General features: G+C 39.0%; 1 protein-coding gene across 5 annotated transcripts in view; it reads left to right on the top strand.

The window, feature by feature from the left end:
• The window catches only part of LOC117549523 (PTB domain-containing engulfment adapter protein 1), a 154,670-nt gene that overhangs the window by 69,325 nt on the left and 63,376 nt on the right, over window positions 1–21,969 (top strand). For 4 of the 5 annotated variants that reach the window (XM_034221518.1, XM_034221514.1, XM_034221520.1 and 1 more), the window contains exon 2: window positions 607–692. The exons of the other annotated variant lie outside the window; for it this stretch is intronic. The gene's annotated coding sequence lies outside the window, so the exon portion shown is untranslated. The remainder of the gene's footprint in view (window positions 1–606; window positions 693–21,969) is intronic. 5 annotated transcript variants of the gene reach the window in all.

Raw genomic sequence — 21,969 nt, 5'->3', positions numbered from 1 at the left:
GGGAGCGGGTCTTGAAAATCAGAACCGTGCAGGACTCTGACGCGTAGGTGGATTTAGGAACTTCCCCATCGAAAAACAGGCTTGGGGCTTAACTGGTTAATAGGATAATTTTAACTCAAAATTTCTCCTGTAGACCTGTCTATGGTATTGAAGTGTTTTTAAGGTGCTTTGGATAAAAGCATCAGATAATGTGATTACATTTTTCTTTTTGGACAAAGAATATTCTTAATGTGTCTGAATTATTCTGTTTTTGAAGTTTGGTTAAAAAAGCTGTTAATGAAGGGAAAGAAGAAAAACATCAACATCCTAGGTGGACTTGTGAAAGCTTCTGCAGTTGGGTAGAAAAACAATCTTTGACAGTGTAAACAGAAAAACTAAAATCAGCTCGGCATTATGCATCTGTCACAGCCTTAATTGCGACTCAAACGTGCGGCGATTTCTTTCAATCTTCAAATACATGTTCTCCTGCTAAATGAGAATAGTAAATAACATTCAGACACATAAATAACTGTATTAAATGGCTTAATGTAATCAGCGCAGGGTCGACTTGCGGTAGCAGCTCTCTGAAAATGTGATTCTGAAGTGTGTTTTTTTCTCGTCTCGCAGAAGATGCAGCACTAATGAGCTCCCACCAGCCTTTAGATGAGTGAAGCACAACAGAGAAACCTGAACATCAACAGCGCACAGTAACAGTAAGAAACCTTATCTCTCTCACTGCATTTATCAATATACGCCACCATTATATATTATTATGACCCCCTCAAATTCAAATCCCCATCCGCCTACATCCTCCCACTACACATGCACCTGTTTATTGTTCAGTGATTTTCTGTGTGATTATACAAAAAAGAGTGGCTGTGGCATATGCTTACGTTCAGCTCTGACACAGCGCTGTGTATATTCCTGTCAGGCTCTCTTTGCTCTGTGATATAACATAAACAGGAACAAGGTGACATGTTGATGCCATCCTTCTTATCTTCTTCCAACATGCATGCTTGGCAGTTATTTTTCTGCTCTACTTTAAATAGCATTTGAATTCCTACACTGCCGGTACAAATCACATCATAGGATAGACACATTAAAGGGGCCCTATTTTGCTTTTTGGGGGGTTGTCCCTTCTTGTAGTGTGTTATATAGGTTTTATTTCCGTAACATAGGGACATCACCATTTAACACTCACGCTCCGATTGGCTACCACTCCAACACATTGTACATGATGGGGCGGGACATCTCTAAGCGGTTGACCAATCACAACAGAGCTGGTTAGCTAACCAATCAAAGCAGACTGGGCTCTGGTTTCAGACAGAGGGTGAAAAGAGGTGCTGCAGCTTTTGGAACACTAAAGCATGGAGACATGTCACAGAAGAGCAGGGGTGGGGAACTTCCGGCCTCCGGGCCGTATACGGCCCGCGAGACCATTTGATAAGGCCCTCGAGGTCATTTTGAAATAAACGCAAAAAAAAATTAAAGAAATCTAGACCGCAATATAATTAAACAAGCAACTGCTTGTTTTTCCCTATACATTCATGTTTTTTCCTGGTGAAGTTCAGGTTCCTTGAACGCAACACGAGCGTAACGTGGCATGTCACGTCTTCGAGACTTCAGTGTCACTATCATTAATAGCAGCGGACTTAATATGGCGAGTATTAAAAAGAGAAAGGTGGATGCGGAATGTCGGATTTTCCAGGGAAAATGGACGAATGACTATTTCTTCGTCGAAGTTAAAGGCAAGCCAGTGTGCCTCGTTTGTAGGGACGCGCTTGCTGTAATGAAAAAGGCTAATATCGAGCGGCATTACAGCACGAAACATGCACAAATGGATGATCTGAAAGGGCAAGCTGGTTTGGATAAGCTCAACGCTCTTCGGTGGAGTTTGGTGTCCCAACAAGCGGTTTTCGCAAGACCACAGGCGAACCAAGACAACGTCACGCACGTTAGTTTTGTTTTAAGTGAGTTAATCGCCAAAAAAATGAAGCCTCATTCAGATGGTGAATTTGTAAAGGAGTGCCTTGTTGCCGCCGCGGAGGTTCTCGCACCAGATAAATTAAAAGTGTTCCAAAGTATTAGTTTGTCCCGAAGAACTGTGTCGGATCGGATTACTGACATGGCACAAGACATTGAGAAAACTCTAAAGGACACCGCAAGAGATTTCGAGTTTTTCTCTTTTGCCTGTGACGAGACAACGGACATAACTAATACCGCTCAATTAGCCATTTTTGTGCGAGGGATTACATCTGCTTTTGATACTCGGGAGGAAATGCTGTCTCTGCAAGCCATGCATGGCACTACCAGAGGTGAGGATTTGTTCGAACAAGTTGTTTTGGCCATGAATACATTTGACCTGCAGTTTGACAAGTTAAGTGGCCTGGCGACAGACGGCGCCCCCACCATGGTGGGCGTGCAGAAAGGACTGACTGCATTGGTCAGAAAGGAAATTAGTCGTCTCAGTCTCGATCCAAATGAGTTGGTTGAATGTCACTGTATCATAGCCTACATCAAGATAACTTGTGTGCACATTCCCTGAAGCTCAACAATGTTATGCATACCGTTGTTTCCACCATAAACTTCATTAAAAGCAGAGGACTAAACAGTCGCCAGTTTAAGAAGCTACTGAGAGAGCTTGAGTCGGAGTACGGAGATCTGATTTATCATTGTGAGGTGCGCTGGCTGAGTCGCGCAAGTATGCTTGCGCGGTTTTACGAGTTGAGGGAAGAGGTAAAACAGTTCACTGAAATGAAGGGGAAACCAGTCATGGAACTCAGTGATAGCAAGTGGCTCTGTGATTTGGGCTTCATGGTGGACATTACCAAGTAGCCTACCTCGCAGAGCTGAACGTCAAACTTCAAGGTCCTAACCAGCTTTTCAGCTCTCTGCTTTCCAATGTGAAATCATTTGAAGCTAAACTAAAGCTGTGGCAATTGCAACTGGAGAAGGGAAACACTGTGCACTTTCCCACTCTGCAAGAACAAAAGCCTGCTGTGACCTCTGAGTATGCTGGTGAGTGTGCAAAACTACATCAGGCCTTCAGAGAGAGGTTCCAGGACGTGAACCGTTACCCGAAGGAACTGAACATTTTTGCAACACCGTTCAATGTGGAACCAGCTGATGTGCCTGAAAACCTACAGCTGGAAATCATTGAGCTGCAAAGCAACGATGAGCTCAAAGCTAGGTCCCTCTGCTTGAGTTCTACAAACTGTGTGTGGGGGCTGAGGATTTTCCCATTCTAAGGAGACATGCACTGAAGTTTGCATCACTGTTTGGGACAACCTACCGCTGTGAGCAGTTATTTTCAAAGCTAAGCCTTGCCAAGACCAGGTTACGCTCAAGACTGACTGACCTAAACCTGGAACACCAGCTGCGAGTAGCATCTTCATCACTTCCATCTGGCATCAGACACCTCGCAAAAGAGAAGCAGTTCCAGCCTTCGCATTAGGTGAGATAATAATCATTGTAATGGCAATGATGTGCTCTCTCTACCTGAGCCCTTCCCTGTCCGGTCACCTATGACCCCTTTATACACCCCTGTACAGCTAATCACTGCCACCAAGTGTCCAAAAAGAATATTGCATTATGAAGCTAAAAATAATAATATAATAAATAAACTTAAACTGGCTACTACAATAATAATAACTTTATTTATATTGCACCTCTCATGTTGTGTCAGACTTCAACGTGCTTTATATCAGTCTATCTAAATCTAAAAACAGCAGGAATATAATTATTTAAAATAGAGAGCATGAAAACAATAACATCATGTAACACAGTTTAATTGGCTAAAATGTTATGATCCTGTTTATTTGTTTATTAGTGTTGTCTTTTCATGTTTCCTGTATTTATTTTGTGTTGTTAACTGCCAAACACGTGACTTTATGTCAGATTGGTCTGTGATGTTCACCTGGTTTTGCTTTGTTAGTTTCCGTTGTGTTCACTCATTCTGCAGTTTAGTATCCAGTGTTCCTCAGTTTGTTGCATTGAAGCGTTCATTACATTCCTGGAATTCAAGGTACTTGCATGTGTCTGCATTGTTGGCCTTACGCCTCTTACACACTCTCTCCAAAGCATAACATAAAAACATTGAAAATGAAACAGAAAGACATCTGGATTAACAGGTTTCTTTTTCTTTGCACAGCATGAAAGAAAGGCCAAATGATTGCGCTGACTTTAGTTTTTTTTAAGCAGATGTTGAGTTCAAATGTGTACGGCCATCGGAGGATGTTGTAAAAATGTAAATGGCCCTTGAGAGGAAAAAGGTCCCCCACCCCTGCAGTAGAGGCACATAGTACTAATATGAAGCTGAAAAAGAACAGAATATGTCCTATTTTTAATACAGTATTATTTATGTTATTTGCAGCATTAATGTTTATCGAACAAGTATTACTAATATTAATCAGATATCAAAGAAGATATACAATGTCATGCATCTTTACATTAGTAATGGTTAAATGTATGGACATGTAAAAGCATTATTTTGCTCATGTGAGTGCAACAAAATCAAGCTGCATGTGTGTTTAGGACTTCACTAAAGATCAGTGATTATATGTATGATTAAATAAGTGAGGAAAAAGAAAGCATTACACATTATAATACTCTCTGTGTCACAGTTCATTGTGACAGGCTTCTGTCAGATACGGACTGTGTGTGTGCAGTGCTGAAAGAAATATTCAGAACATACTTCACTATAAATGTAAGTCCTGCATTCAAACCCTTTCTTAATTTAACAAATATTTTTTAAATATCCGTAACATTTGCCAAAGGTTAAAGGTGAGGTGTGTAATCTTTGGAGAAACCAGCTCGAGATGATTGGTCGTGCTACGGCTTCCACAGATGAAATTATTTTATGTATTTATTGTCAAAGCATTTAATATATTCATTGCTATCGGGATGTTAAGAGCATTCCATGGAATAGAACAAAAAGTATTTCTCAAATAAATTACATACCCCACCTTTAAGGTACTAATTTTGCTGTAAAATGTTCAGTGAAGATGTTTTTATTAATATTACTGCTGCAAATGTTCTTTATTATATATATATATATATATATATATATATATATATATATATATATATTTCTTATACACTGTTGGGTAGTTTATTCTACAGCAATGTATACAATTCTATAAGATCATCATACTGTATTTGTTTTACTTTGAGGCAATGCATTTTCCAATAGGGTTTTTGAAGAGTTTAGCTTTAGAATCCTTCAGTTTTATTCAAAACATTAGAAATCAATTGGATTTCAATTGTTTTTAACTCAACACGGAGGGGACGGAAATGTGTAACTATGAACTAAAGCTGATATCACTATATCAGCTTTAGTTCATAGTTACACATTTCTGTCCCCTCCGTGTCAGACTGTATAGTAGTATAAAGTACCATAATTAGAATTACTCAAGTAAATCACATGTACCTCAAATGTATACCTAGGTACTGTTCTTGAGTAGATGTACTTTGGTACACGCTATAGCTATAGCTATTATTTTTTTCAATAAAAGGCATTATTTCAGAGGCAGTGATAAAGAGGCAGACTAAAGGAGAGCAGTGGAGTTGAAGCTCTCATGTTTTATTGCATTAAGAATGAGAAAGTGATATAAAATGTGATCAACCTTTTTTGTTTACTGGTGTGCTCTATAGCAGCTTTTTGCTTTCCAACTCCAAAGGGACCTTATGTATGGTGGCAGAGGTGCTTTATCATCTGTGAGTGGCTCCTCTACTTCTTATTATATTTTCATTTAAAGTAAACATGATCCAAACCGTTATTCCAAATAGAGCCTCCCAGTTTAGTCACGACATGTCAGACATTAAAATATTGCTCGGTTTAAATCATTTTTTTCAGATTTGATGTTGAAGCTCAGAAATGCCTTATCACGCAGAAACAGAAGCGTATATTACAAGTGAATTATCGAGGCAGGATTGGGTCATAAATGGACCATTGAATTCCCTCTTTAAGATTTATGAGTGTGTTCCATCAGCCAAAAGAGGCATTTTTATTCCCCGTGAAACATGCTGGCAATCCTGAGGCAATCGCACATGTATTTGCTACCTGCAGAATTACTTTCTGCCTCACTGGTACTAAGATTTTCCTTTATTTCTCGGTAGAAATGGCCTTGTTGACACTTTGAAACCTTATTTACATCTCAGAATCTGAAAGGGTTTGAAAGGGTATATTCTAGATAGGAGATTAAAGAGAAATGTTTTTCGTGTTGGACTATAAAAAGGCAGTGAACACCCTTGTTGCCGTCTGTAATAAAGCATGAGAATCCATTAATTATGGATAATGCCTACCTGAGGCCGATAGGGACGGACGTGCTACAACTCCCAAAAACACTTACATTGGGAGAAACATGCTGCACTTTCAAAAAACGATGCAAATATAAAAACCCAAATGTGCCAAAACACATGCAAATAAAGAAACATCTTCGAGAGAAGATGGATGGATGGATGGATAGGAGAAATATGCAGACACGAAAATAAAAACGTCTTAAAATAAACAGCTTAATGTGACATTTTAATGATTTGTTTTCCCTTGTCAGAAGGAAAACATTCTCCTTCATTTATTTTCCTGGTTTACACCTTCAATTCGTATTTGAGTGTCCAAGAGAGTTTGAAACTGTGTATTCCAGATGGAAAATCATAGGAGGAATACATTATAACATAGTTTTGGATTTAAAAAAGGCTGTTGCACTTGTTCCTGTCTGTAATGCAGCGTAATAATCCATTTATTATAGATGATGGCCCTTGACAGATCCATGTGATCTATCTCTAAAACTGATGATGTGTCTCGTACCCATCAGTGATGCACTACTTTTAAAAAAGACACTCCCTATTCAGCAAATATGGAACTTGCAACTTCAGCAACAGCCCACATAGTTAGTTATATGCCTATATAATTTGTCTTGCAAATTATATGACATTTCCCAATAAATATCTTTAAAGGCTGTTTTCTCTAAATTCGTTTTTTCCTCATATTCTGAGTGAGTAATCTCCCAACCCAGTCTCACGGCATTTCGTGTTATAGTCACGACATGTAATCTATTGATTCGTGTTCACCAACACCATTTCCCCTTTTTTTCGTGTCACACAGAACGATTTTAAAAGCATGTATTTCTATTGGTAGCATGTTTCGTGCCTGCAGCACGTCTTTTTGTCCGGTCGGGTCGTGGAAGACCGGAAGCTGTGTGGTTCATAAAAACATGTTCTTACTCAATATCAAGCCACGATTATTGTTTTTATTTTAAATTGTATAATGTCGGACTTTTGTTGCCGTCCGCGAGGAAAATAAATGGGGCTGAGAATACTGAAATATGTATTTTTTTTAATATTTGTTTCCTTCTAATTTGTTATTATTTACATTGCTTTTAAAATCGTTCTGGGTGACACGAAAAAAAATGGAAAAATCGTGTTGGTGAACACGAATCAATAGATTAATGGCTATAACACAAAATGCCGTGAGACTGGGTTGAATCTCCACTTACTAACACTTACACAAACCACTCTTTACTCTCCATTTCCATTCCTATCTATATTCTGAAGGATTTTACAAGAGGGTTTATTAATAGAAAATGTTATTCCTACAGACAGCTACATCTGTCGACAGTATTTACTGATTTATGAAGTGAAACAAAAACATATCCACAATTCCATCTGGTTGAGCTCATACTGTAGGACTTGACTGTACAATCTCTCATTTAAAACGGCTCCTTCTTAATTTCTTAAGTGGATGAAGGGTTAATAACTTAATTGGGTTCATCAGGTGGGCATCGTCCTTCCTCAGTGTTTCATTGATGACAGGCCCACGACTCCTCCAGAGGGCTCAAGCCCCCCCCCCCCCTCTCATGCTGGTTACCTTGCAGCCCAGTTGGAATCCCTCCTTTTCAGCCACAGCCAGTTGCTGCCTAGGTCAGCAGCTTCTGCCAGCGACTTGACGGCCTGTCAGAGTGTCTGCCCTCGTACACCTGTGCCTTTCAGAAGCCTGGTGGTCGAGGCTGCCGATCTCCACTCTGTGTTTTCCAGCCTGGTTGTACTGCTTTGGCCTCTATGTCCGAGGATTTTAACCGTTTTCAATCGTAGGCTTCATCAACTGCAGCCTCCTATGGTACTGTTAATTCAACAATGTACAGGGATTTTTGTGAGCTTAACCACATGATCAAATCTGGTCTGTGATTATTTGAGTTCTGAGATGTGTCCGGCTGGTTCAATTCCCTTCTTACAGAAAGCTCCTTTGAAAAGTGTCCTGCTGGAACAAAGGCAATGTTATCTGAGCATCCGGATGTTGGTGGGAGGGCCTTGGTGGTAGTTCTCCTTACTTCCACGTTAATAGTAAGAACCTTGTTGTGCCTCCAGGTATAGAGGCCTTGGGACAGACTTGTTTTGCAGCCAGTGAGGATATAAAGAAGAAACGTTAACTCTACAAGACCAACAAAAAAACAAGAATTTTGAAAATGTCTGTTCTTGAAATATATAAAAAGTTTTACATACATACAACTTGCACACAATTAAACCTCCCCAGTTGATTACTTACACTAATAAAATGATATTTCATATTAAAAGTGTTCCCTAATGTTATGATTTAATATGCAAATTAGGCATTATCTTATCTTATATGTGCTCATTTGCATCAAGTAGCTTTGCCACAAATTGAATCCATAATGACCACCATCAAGAAAGATATAATGAGTTCAGAGATTGCAGCTCATACATTTTAGTGGCCATTGCCCTGTCTGTTCCAAATTGGACTATTTTTAGCCTTGGTACAAAACTTTCAGCAGAGTTACTTTTGATTATTTTGCTAAACCTCCCAAGTATTGAACCTACAAAAATATTATAAATATTCTATGGTTGCCTACAAGTGCAAATGTACTAGAATAACTTTAAATGAACATCAGTTTAATGCAAGAAGCTCCAAAAACAGCGGGAAGCAGAGGCTGCTAAAAAAGTGACTCTCACAGCTGGGACCGGAACGCTCATTGACGTTCAGGGATTATAAAGTTGGCCAACTGTCACTGTTTGACATGTTTCCTTTTTGAGCTTCTTGCAGCGTTTCTTTATTTGCAGTGTTTTATTTATGCTGCGCTTTTAGTAAAGGCTGGGCATGTTTCTTCAAGTTAGTGAATGTTTTCTAAATGCTGCATGCAGTCCTCCTAATGGAAGTGTTTTGGGCAGTTGTAGCACGTTTGCACTTGTTGGCCCCTGTACTAAATAGATAATATACCATAAAAGACTAAATCATTGTCTAATAATTGTCTAAAGGTGAATAGAGGGTTGCTTTGGGTTTTTTTCCTTTGCTAATGGAAGTAGGTTGCACCACTTTTTCTTGCTGGTTAAATACCATAAAGAGTGAAAACTATTCCATCAGATCTTACAAAGACATCCTGCAGGGATAAATACGTAAGAGTCAGAACAGCCTGAAACATATTTCCTTCACACCACTGGAAGGATATTTGTACTCCTTCGGATCCTTCACATCTAAATGATACGCTAAAGATCTATGAAATGTTTGAACTTGCACATCGTATATCCCAAAGAGATGTATCGTTTACCTGGGAATATCAGGGATCTGAAGTCACAAAGATTTGAGGCAAAAGTGTGATTCTGTCAAAGGATGGAGTTTTTAAACTGACTTACCACCTCTGCAATCCACAACTTTTCTCTGTGGAATACAACACGTTGTCTCAAGCAATATTTTCTGACATTTGTATCTTAATCTCAAAGGGAATTGGTTTTTGTCTGTTTATGCTTTACTTAAGAAAGCATGACATATCCTTGACTTGTGGGCAGTGTGTGGATATGCTGAACCACTGCAATTTGGTTTCCCTACAAGTGTGTTTCCTCTCTCTATTACTTTCAATCCTCATGAAGCATATCAACATTGGACTTTTTCTAAATGATGTGGTAGAAGGTTTTCCTTTCGCTCGTATGAAACATCTGGTTTGTGCGTTAATGTTTTACAAGGGTGTGCAATTGTGCTTAGTCCTAGACCTGCATACAAAGAATAATATACCAAGTTGTTGTTGGTGATGTTCAACTTAAACTGAAGTTTAACTTCACCCCCTGTAAACATTTCGTCAAAACTAGGTTAATCCGAAAGCAAACAAACAACTTCCTTTATTTCAAGTGCAAAGATCAAATTCCAAAGAAAGGTTAGTTACCGTACATAATTATCACCTCTGCAATGATTGAGTCACAAGGACCTTTCCCAAGAAATATAAACAATCAGTCATAACCCAAATATACAAACTGAATATACACCAGAAAACATTTTCCAAATTCTTGTTTGTTAGGAACTGGTACATCAACTTCCGAACAGCTTATAGAAATGGAACACGAAAAAGCACTCAGCATGACTTTTGCATGATTTCATTGTGGAGCACGACATGAAGGTTAGCATCACAACTTTTTGTCCCTTTACAAAAAGCAATGGGATTTTTCCATTGAATTTTACACAAAGTAAGATATTTTGGATAAATGTACATGTGATGGTCAGCAGGATATCTACCACATATTAACAATACTTTTATGATTTTTGAAACATAATTTAACTTGCAAGAAATAAATAGCTAATGCTATGAACAAAAAGTCGCATGACTTCACGTCACCTCCACTAAGGCGGACTCATATGTTAGGCATCCACAAGGGAACTTGAAGTGGTAAAATGCTTTCTCATTTTGGGGTTTTAAGACTCATTCCTGCACCACTCCATTGTGACAACGACATTGTTTTAGCTTCAGACTGTTTACTGTGGAACAAAACCACACATGACATGACTCATTACATTTCAGAGTCTCAATATAGTACTCACTTCCAGTTTAGCCTAGATTTAGAGGAAACTTATGTTACCCTAAGGATATATTTAAATGTATGCCTGTATGTATGCATGTAGTCAACACTGTAAGAATACATTTGGACCATGGCTGTGGTTGTCCATTACATTACATTACATTGCATTTAGCTGACGCTTTTATCCAAAGCGACTTACAATAAATGCGTTCGACCAACAAAATACAAACTTGAAGAAAACAGAATCATATAAGTACATCAGGCTTCATAGAGCAAAAACATTTCAAGTGCTACTCAACTGGCTTTAGGTAAGCCAGTCCTTTATTAGTATATAAGTGCTTTGTTAATAGTTCTATCGCTCGAAGTGGAGTCGAAAGAGATTAGTTTTCAGTCTGCGCCGGAAGGTGTGTAAGCTTTCTGCTGTCCTGATGTCAATGGGGAGCTCATTCCACCATCTTGGAGCCAGGATAGCAAACCCACGTGTTTTTGCTGATGGGAACTTGGGTCCCCCTCGCAGTGAGGGTGCAGCGAGCTGTTTGGCTGATGCAGAGCGGAGTGCACGTGCTGGAGTGTACAGTTTAACCATGTCCTGGATGTAGGAAGGGCCAGATCCATTCGCAGTATGGTACGCAAGTACCATTGTCTTGAAGTGGATTCTAGCAGTTACCGGAAGCCAGTGAAGGGCTGTCCATCTTTCTAATTTTGCTTTTGGGTAGAATCTAACTCAACACTGGTCTAATTTTCCCAAAACCTGGAGGGATGAAGCATCTTTGAACTTCCACCGTTCAAAACATAATGTGCTTAAGAAGAGGATCTTTGAGAAAAACGTCAACATTTGTAACTCCGACATAGTGTAATCATAACATGTTATATGGGCGGATGAAATCAATTGCTGTCCTCTGTTGGCTTTTAGAATATTACAACAATTAACTCAAAGGGATCGGTAGTTCATAAGTGAAACGTTTGTTAGCATACAATCCATATTTGGTTGCGGTTTCACCTACGCATGACTATTTGCTCTTCTCACAAGGAAGTAAACATGTCGTCATTGTCTTCAAAAGAGCCGAATAATGCTGTGCTCAATAAAATAGTGACCTTAGGCGCTTTCACACCGGAGTACTTTTCTCAGGAATAGTTCCGATAGTTCTTGGGATTTTGCGTTCACACCAAAAAGATCTGGAACTAGAACCTAGTTCATGCAAACCTTTTCACCCCTTTGCAGTCCCTGCTAGAGAGTAGGTACTTTCCTGGAGAGGAAAAGGTTCCTATTTCTGATTGGCTGGGTGAATTGCAAATCCCCCCGTAGAACTCCGAAAAGTTTTGTGAAGCTGCCATTTTATTTGCTTGCATTAGCATTATTAGCATTAGCCCAGCGCACCAACGGAGAGAGACTAATTTATGGCAACACAAAATAAAACGTGGGAGCGGTGGAGTGATGAGGAGGTGTCGGCGCTTCTGGCGATTTACCCGGGACTTCGGGGGCCGATTTTCGGGATGCAGTATACGCAGTGAAGTTGTTCGCGGCCTGCCAGTAAACCCAAAGCAGAAGAAGTGACGTTAGCGGCTTCATTTGCGTAATCCTCCCTCAGGGACTTATTCCGGTGTGAACGCGATCTAGGCTACTAGATACTTCCAGGAGCTAAAGAGTTCCGGGGAACTAAGTTCCGGGAACACTTCCTGGGAAAAGTACTTGGTGTGAAAGTGCCTCTTGTCAGAGTAGAGAACTCACTATACTGTCAAACTATTGGCACTTATAGTTAAGCTGTCTTGATAAAGCGTTATTATTAGGGCTGTCAAACGATTACAAATTTTAATCAGATTAATCACCATTCGAACTAAGTCCAAAATATGCCATTTATTTATGTATATTGTTGTGCGAATGGAAAGATAAATGAAAGAAGGCGGATATATCCATTTAACATACAGTATACGTATGTTTATTATAACATTGTTCTGTGTGTCAAAATGAAAGACAGCCCACACACCTATCAATCATCAAACCGTGGGGTCTTATTTCATTACGTGTTGATTTCTATCAAGACGTAATGTTGTAGCGATGTATATAGAGATGTACTACAGCAAAAGTATTCTCCGTCGGGACTTCCTGCAACAACACCACGCCGTTATCTTGATTCTGATTGGCCAGAAGACATTATCAAAGATGTTCTATTGAGAAGACGATCACTACGTGACAAAAGTTTTCAAAACCGTTTCTAGTCTTCGGTATTTCCAGACAAGTGGCTACTGAAATCAATCTTACTAACTGCTGTCTGCAATTTACTCCGCGAGTTGGCGGACTTTATTTTGCTTACTTTAACATCATTTTTCATGGTGGGGCTAAGCCATTTCTTGGTATGGCTGTAGCCTACCCCAGCCATACCCTGGCGCTGCCACTGGTGGGATGTATGGGGCGGGCCATTCTGTGCATGCGTTATATATTTTAACTAGGGCTGTCAAGTTAACGCGTTAATAACGCGTTAACGCAAAAAAAAATTAACGCCACTAATTATTTTAACGCGATTAACGCATGTGTACTTTTTTTTCCTTGGCCGCCCCGTAGTTTCAGAGCGCATCGAGTTTAAAATACCATCTACAAGCTGATGCTGACAGCCCCGCTCCTGCCGCCCGCTTGTGGCAGACCACACTTCCACGCTCACCGGCAGGCACCGACTGGCCATCTGGAGGACCGGGAGGGTGTGTGTATGTGTGGCCCGAGCGAGCGAGAGAGAGACCTTACGTGCATTGTTGTTGTTAGCATCTGGTGCTAGCTAGCTGCGCTAACAGCTATAAGGAGCTGTTCAAATGAAAACAGAGGAGCGACATTTCGCCACAACTGCGCCGAGCACTTGACTTTATGCAGGAAGCCAGACAGTGGGACATTGTACGAAAAGTCAACACGGATAGTGCGCAACATGATTAATTTGCGATTAATCGCGATTAACTATGGACAATCATGCGATTAATCGCGATTAAATATTTGAATCGACTGACAGCCCTAATTTTAACGCAACTAATTCAACAAATTAATTACCGCCGTTAACGCGATAATTTTGACAGCATTAGCTATTATATAAAAGTACACGTTTGCTTTTCACACCATAGCTGAAGATTGTGTATCTTTGATTTACTGAGGGATAACTCTTATACATACACACAGGATTTTAATGAAATACAAAATAATCTGTTCCTCCCTGACTTGTTTGCAAATACCTAATACAAAATATGTGTCTCACATTCAGCCCTCCAATTTAAGCTGATCACCCTCAATGATGTCCTCTGAAAGACTTCTGTTGTCTGCAAAATTGTTCAGTTTTAGCTAAATAATGTTAATCCTGTGAGTTTGCCAGACTACAACATGGAACAATCGTTGCTAAAAGCACTAAGACAGTGTGTGTGTGTGTGTGTGTGTGTGTGTGTGTGTGTGTGTGTGTGTGTGTGTGTGTGTGTGTGTGTGTGTGTGTGTGTGTGTGTGTGTGTGTGTGTGTGTGTGTGTGTGTGTGTGTGTGTGTGTGTGTGTGTGTGTGTGTGTGTGTGTGTGTGTGTGTGTGTGTGTGTGTGTGTGTGTGTGTGTGTGTGTGTGTGTGTGTGTGTGTGTGTGTGTGTGTGTGTGACCAAAGCAAACATTTAAACTAACAATAATTTAAGATGAGAAACTAATTATAAACTCTTCTTAATGTAACCTTTGGTCACACAGAGTGTCAAAATTCAAACACATTAGTATACCTCCTTGCACATTACTCAAACAAATGCCAAGAGAAACCTGTTGAAGTGATTCCCAAGGCTGTCGATACTTTACAGTTAGAAAAAGACTGCTTGTCTTGATGTACTTGCAATATATATTTTTTTACAGATGTCTAATACTCTATATATTAGAATATGTTATTATCACAACAGGGATTGCATTTGTATCATTCTATGGAAAATATATGCAAATGCTTTTCAGAGAGAGTCTTGTTTCTGACCACCTGATAAATAAAAGTAAAATACTCTTTTAGCTCTGTGTTGATCAACCTCATCATGCTACAAATGCTGCCATTTGAAAACCGCCGTGGATAACCCAATCAAATAGTATTTTGCAATCAGATTTAGCCATTGCAGTGATTGGGTCTTATCACATGTAAACAACACTCTGATTTGGATGAGGTGATCTGAAACTACAACGCCATGGTCATGGACAAACGAAGGATATTGCCCTGTTTTAAAGAGGTTTTTCTCTTGTAACTTTAATCTAAGAGAAATTCAGATGTATTTCTTGCAAATCTATGATTTTGTAAAATCTGAATATTTTAGTTTTTCTCTTGGAATAATACCCACCTCCCTAAATGTATGTAATAGGCTACATAGTTGTAGAAGCGTCTACATCAACGTCTGAAGGAAATGGGAAAAGGAGTTAGAGAACTAAAACGTTGAGTTGTACTCTAAAAAAGTGCAAACAGATGCTAAAAGAGGCTAAATACACACAAAAAACGATTACAAAGTGCAAAAAGATTAAAATAGTCTAAAATAAGGAAAAAGAGACTATTTTTGTATTGTTAAAGTGGACCTATCATGCTATTTTCAGGCATCAGCATAGGTCTCAGATATATAAAAAACATATAAAAAACATGTCTATGAAGTGTTTTGCTCAAAATACCAAACAGATCACTCGTTCTAGCCATGCCTCATATCCCTCTATTTCACTTCCTGTTTCAAAAGTGCTGATTTTGGGTATAAAGCTTTATTGCTGATAGCAACGTTTCTGATAGTGCTGTGGGTGTAAAGCCAGCCTACATTTCCAATATTACGTCATATCGGACGCAAATCTGGATCAGCTCCGTTGTAGCCCCGTTTTTAGAGATTTGGGTACGGAGGAAAAGAGAGAGGGTTTTATTTTCTGACGCTGCGTGAGTTCCCGACACACCGGGGACACATATTTATGTATAAAACACATCACAAAGTGCATTTTGCATGATAGGTCCCCTTTAACTTAAAAAAATGGTTTATCTCTTTCAGTTTTCACCGCTCTTGAGCTGGTTAAAGCAACCAGATCAGGTAACCGAATAACTAGCTAATCTTCAGCTTTCACTAATGCTGCTGTTGGGTCCTTCTACTCCTTCTGTCACTGTGGAATGAGTTGGCGTTTTCAGGATTCCTGTTGATGAAAACCTGAAGTCCATACCAATAGTACAACATGACAGATATTATATGACCTTTTGGGCTGTCTAGAGAGAGTGTGTTTCTCTGCAGTGATAACACGAACACCCTGTGTCTCATAATATTGCTTAGCTTGTCTCTTTTAATTAGCTTCCTAGTGTTTCCTAGATTCAGCGAAAAAAAGGGCAGTTCATGACCTATTGAGTTTTCATGTTCTACAGTTTGGAGGCAAATTGATCTGTGTGACGTGTTTCTGTTTTAAATGAGAGTCAATGCACTTTGCCTACCAACAACTCACTGCTTTTTTACAATGAGAACATTCTATAGATTGCTCTCCAGGTGACATTATGTTTTACTTGTAAACATGAGTTGAGTATACTAGTATGGTACTTAATTTTTCCGCCATTACAGTACATGATATAGCCCATACAAATCTCATTTGTTTGGCAGCCGTAGTATCTGTTATATATAATACCCTATACATAAAAAGCTTCTGGGCCTCTAAATATTTAAGATCTAGCTTTTTAGAATATTCTAATTGTTGAAGTAGCAAATTAGAGCCTCATGTCTTCCGGTAGAAAATGTTTACTGTCTAACGATTTTTCCCTATCACTTCAACAAAATAATAATGTTCTTGAAGCCGTCTAGTGGCTACTACACACGAGAACAACTTTAACTTTGGTGGTTTCCCCTTCGCACTTCTCTAGGTATTATGTTCCAAATGGCCTTTTTCTACTTTGAGTACGTACTGCAGCTCTCCTTAAAAAGTGGGTATGCTGCATGCCATGTGCATACAATTGGGACGTACTACTTAGTCATGACTTTGCGCCTTTGACCCTCTGGCTCATATATCGGTCGCAATCTGTAGCGCGTAATTGCGATGAACTGTCATTAGGCTGTCTGTGCTCTCTAGGCGGCTCGTTCAATGTGACCTTTCTTCGGTTGTGCAGAGGATGGTGGTTAAGAATAGCAAGAACAGATTCCTGGTTGCATACTTTTAAATACAACTGGAGACAGAAGGATATCCAGGCATTTGTTAACATCCGTTGGGAAATACTCAATCCTTTGTATGGCTTTATAAATGGTATGGTAGTATAATAATTGGAATGCATACATGGGTTATGAACAAATCTAATGAAGTCAATACTTCCAATATTTGGTTGAGGCCACCAATTAGAGATCATAGAATTAGAGATCAAGAATCGAGTAATATTATGTATTAGTACTCATTTAAAGGCTTCCCTGACATGAACATTTTTGTTATGTTTGAGCAACCTGCTAGCATCATGCAAGCTAAATCAGCCTTTTAATAATTTAGATTTGTAGTTATGGGGCTCGACAAATATTGGATGGTTTGATTTTAGATTTGGTAAAGGATGGATGCATAGATTTTCTCTTTAAGCGTCATCATAAGATCAACATTTAAATGCATGAATTACGTTCAAAACTATTGACACTCCAATCAGCCTTGGTTGTGCTTTTTGCTCAGTGCTTATTAGCAAGTATTGGCATGTACGCTAAATTAAAATGGTGTCCATAATAAACATTACGTCTACTGAACATAAGCATGTCAACCATTATTATACAGCTTCACAGACCATGTAGTTAGATCATATCTTCAATACACTTTTCCGTGTTTATGTTGCACGTGATTGGCAGTTGTACAAATCCTGCCTTTTATGATTGAAGTTTAAAACATCTGAGTTTCAGGGAATGATTTGATAACAAGCTTTGTGAGACCACTGTGCTTGTTCTTCCTACTCGGTCTTGTTACAAAGATGAACGGACTACATTGACAATGATAAAAGGACAAAACAGTGCTTCTAAAGTCCGGTCTCAAAATCTAGAGTTCAAAGAATGACTTTTTTTATTATGCAGTATAGCCAGAAATGTAAACCCATTTCATTCCTGCTACTTGAGGCTTTGATTCAAGAACCGGTAAATCCTTTTATCACAATGTTTGCCTGTGGTAATGTAGTTAAGTGTGTTCAAAGCAGTAGTGTTGGATATAAATGGTAGCTTTTACTCTACGCTACAGTCACAATAACTGTTGGTGCAGTGAGTGGTGCAGGGACGTTCACTACTCGCCATGCCAACTGGAAATACACCGTCTGTACCACCGCTACTTTGCATTACTGCTTAGATGGAACACAAATCATGTGGAGGCTGCAAATCTCAATGAAAATCCACTGAGACGCTTCTCATTGAGATGCACATTCCTGCTTCTCCACCCCCACACACACACATCCAAGCCAGGAGTGAAATAATTGGATTCTTCTGAAGTTGTGTAAACGTGTAAACTATAAGGACAGTAAACATTGGTGCGGAAAGAAGATAAAGATGTATATTCTGTGTAGTTATGTATGCTATTGTTCACTATAACACTATTAAAGGGGACCTATGCAAAATCCACTTGTTCATGTATTTTATACATAAACATGTCCCCTCTGTGTAAAGAGATGCTGAAAGTTTCAGGAAAAAGGATGGGCTGAAACAGAGGGGATTATGGGATGCTGCAATGATCTGTTTGGTATTTCAGCCAAACACTTCAGAGACATGTTTTGTATATATCTGAGAGCTATTATATATTGATGAAAAACAGTATAATAGTAGACCTTTAAAGCTGACTTTTTGTCCTTGTACATTTTGCTTACCATAAACAATGAAAACATATGATGCCGTAGCCTAGTTACCAAACAAAGTCTGGAAAGATGACTCATTCAAATTGTTTTCAACAGTTGACCTAGATGCGTTGCAGTTGTTGTGTCTGTCATGCTACTTTAGCTGCAATCTTGAACTTTGTTCTATTGCTTGCACTCATAAGACCATATAAAACAATGCCAATAAATATCAATAAGATATCTTTTACTTAAAGAGGCCCTATTTGCTTCTAGGGTTAGCCCTTTCCTGTCAAGTGTTAAATAGGTTTGTGTGTGCACGTAAATGGTCTGCAAAGGCTAAAATCCCTGTGTTCCCTTGTAGGCCTACAATTTCTCCACTTCATCTGTATATGGAGCAAATCTTTTCCTTTTTTCTAACCCCCAGTTCTGTCCGCGGCCCCACTTTCCCGGAAATTGTCTTGGCCAGCCACTTCCCTCATCCCACCTGTTAATACAAGACGCAAAACATGAAATGATACAGGGCAGTGCAAAAAAAAAACATAGAAAAATAAAGCGTGAACAGAACAGCCCAAAAAATCCAGAGACCCTCCCTGCTCTAAATGCTCTCTCATGCAAAACCCAACCAAAGGTCTGCCTCCTGGCCAGGAAAAACACAGCGCCACCCAAGGCCCTGACCAAGCTAAGTCTCCAGACCGCAGACCATTTAAGGAACAGGAAGTGCCTTCCACTCTTTCCAATGACCTCTATGAAGTGGTTGGCAATTGTGTGTGACCTTGTTTACCTTCTAATTCGTCTTTCTTTTAGTTTTTTTGCAGATTTTTCCCAAACATGATTCTCCAATGTTACAGCAACTCTTTGAAGTGCAAACTACTGTACACAGCACACTCATGCAGTCACATCCATGCTAATGCAGACATTCATTCATCTGGGTCTGGACTACGCTTATTATATTTGCATGAATCAATCAATCAATCAATCAATCAATCAATCAATGTTTATTTATATAGCCCAATATCACAAATGTTACATTTGTCTCAGTGGTCTTCACAGTGTGTACAGAATATCAGTATGACAATACGACACCCTCTGTCCTTAGACCCTCACATCGTACAAGGAAAAACTTCCAGAGAAAACCCACAGTTTAAAGGGAAAAATGGGAAAACCTCAGGGAGAGCAACAGAGGAGGGATCCCTCTCCCAGGACGGACAGACGTGCAATAGATGCCGTGTGTACATCGAAAAGATAATACATTTGCAACATAGGTAGTCCAAATGTTTGGAAATGCATGTGTGTATAATAGGAAGATGAATCCACGAGGATATCCATCCAGGACCTATGATCCAGGACCACAGCCACGACTCAAGATCCAGGGCTCGCGATCCAGGACAGAGGAGCGCAGGATCATCCATGACTCCGGATCCCAGCGTATATAGACACCAAAAAGAAAGACATGTGGGGAAGCTGGGTTAATCGGAACATGATAGCATGAATGTACACATTCTTGTAAAACCAGCTCAATGCAAATATTTCAAATTCCACTTCTGCCAGACAGCTGTGCGCCTCTAACAATTGTATCAAGACATGTGAGCTATTTGTCAATTAAAACGTTTATTAACAATCTTTTATCTTTTCTCAATGACAATCCTTAACACAAATGTTGTTCTTGTGTAATTATATTTTTTATAAAATACCTATAGAGTGGCGAAGTCCCTCCCCTTCCGGGGGACCTCCATGGGACCTTATTTCGGAAAAATCATGTATTTAAGTCAATGGAGAGAGAAAGATTATCTTTTGATCCCGTTTGAACATTTGTTTGTGTAAAACCACTTCAATACATACTTTTTCCGAAATAAGGTCCCTTGGAGGTCCCCGGAAGGGGAGGGACGTCACCTCTCTATTACAATCTTTAAAAGATTGTTTTAAACTCTTCAAAAATTGCCCCTCCTTAAAGTGGCAAGCATTCAGTCTAGATTTATAAATTATTATATCTTTTTTTTAACTTAGTATTTATTTCCATTTTATTTCAAAAACATAATCACACTTTTGTCATTATATATTTGTTTCCATTTTCATCCAAATCTATATACAAAGCTATTACAAAGGCAACAAACACGAAATAAAAGAATACAAATGGAAATGAATAAATAAATAAGTGGAAAATGATTTAAAATTATTGTTGATTGAAAACAATGTAATTGTGCTTCTTGTTTACTAGTCTCAAATGTTTTTGTTGATACACGAGTGTGGAATTTTCAGAATTATTTGCATAGCTAACGTTTTTTTTGGTGTAAACCAGTTTGTAATACTGCAAATGTTACGCCCTGAGAAATGGGAAATATTTCCAAGAGTGCAACATTTCAAGAGTGAAAGTGGAGTTGTGTCAGTGAAAACTTTCTGTATTCAATTGCATTCACGAAAAAAACAGCAATTTACAAAATACAACAACATCAAAAGCTTATTATAGAACAAACCCTTTTTTAGTTACACAGTAATTATCTAAGACTTCTCAAACTCATTTATTACTGTTGCAATGAAATACTTTAAACATCAGTAACCTTTCACAAAAGCCACTTAGGTGCGTTAAACATAGTATAAAAAGATGACATAATACGTAATAATGTGTATACTGTTGTAGGTTCACAGTTGAGTCGGCACTCAGCCAAGGTTCTCTCCTCTGATTGGTTGGTGCCAGCGCTGAGCCGTTTTGCATATCATGTCAATGCAACTTTAGACTATCTAATAGATCAGTGTCCAACAGTTTTACCTTGTTATAAATACTAACACCACGACCATTGTATGTTTAATGTACTTTATTATCTTTTAGACCTCATTACATATTTGGAACATCATTACAATGAATGTGTTATTCCTTGCCAACTGCAGGCTATTAGTGTATCATATTTGAACTTTTTCCACAAATTAATAAATATTGCAATACATCCATGAGAGGGCCAAGTGTTGCCTCTTTTGGCGATAATAGTGACATTTATTTCAATTAAAATTGCCATTTAAAGTAATCAATTCAATTGAAACACCTAAGAGCCTGTGAGGATGCAGTGACAGGCATAATAATTGGACCCAAAGGACACAACATTTGCATAAAAAAACTCTTCATTGTGCCCTCCATGAGCAAAGTAATTGGACTTCACTTTTAGGTGTTTTTTAGCTCCAACAGTGTGGATTATTTTTGGATCCCTCTGCTCTTTACTTTGAGGCTTCCCAGACTCTTGTGATAAAATGGCAATCTAGCGTCACATTTGAAAGTTGTATAACACCAATACAGGTGGCCGGGCTGCAGCCTTTTGATCCTTGAATGTGTTTCGAGTGCAGTGGGAGAGGAAAGGGTGTTATTAGGTTGTCATTCACTCTCATGTTGGGGAGGTTTCGTGACTTCTACTTCATGATGTTTTGGCTGTAACGCTATTTTGATAGATGCCAAGGT

This window comes from Gymnodraco acuticeps, unplaced genomic scaffold (assembly GCF_902827175.1).
Source record: "Gymnodraco acuticeps unplaced genomic scaffold, fGymAcu1.1, whole genome shotgun sequence".
Lineage (NCBI taxonomy): Eukaryota > Metazoa > Chordata > Actinopteri > Perciformes > Bathydraconidae > Gymnodraco > Gymnodraco acuticeps.
Note: the sequence above shows the minus strand (reverse complement) of the source record. Positions and strands in the feature narration are given on the sequence as shown.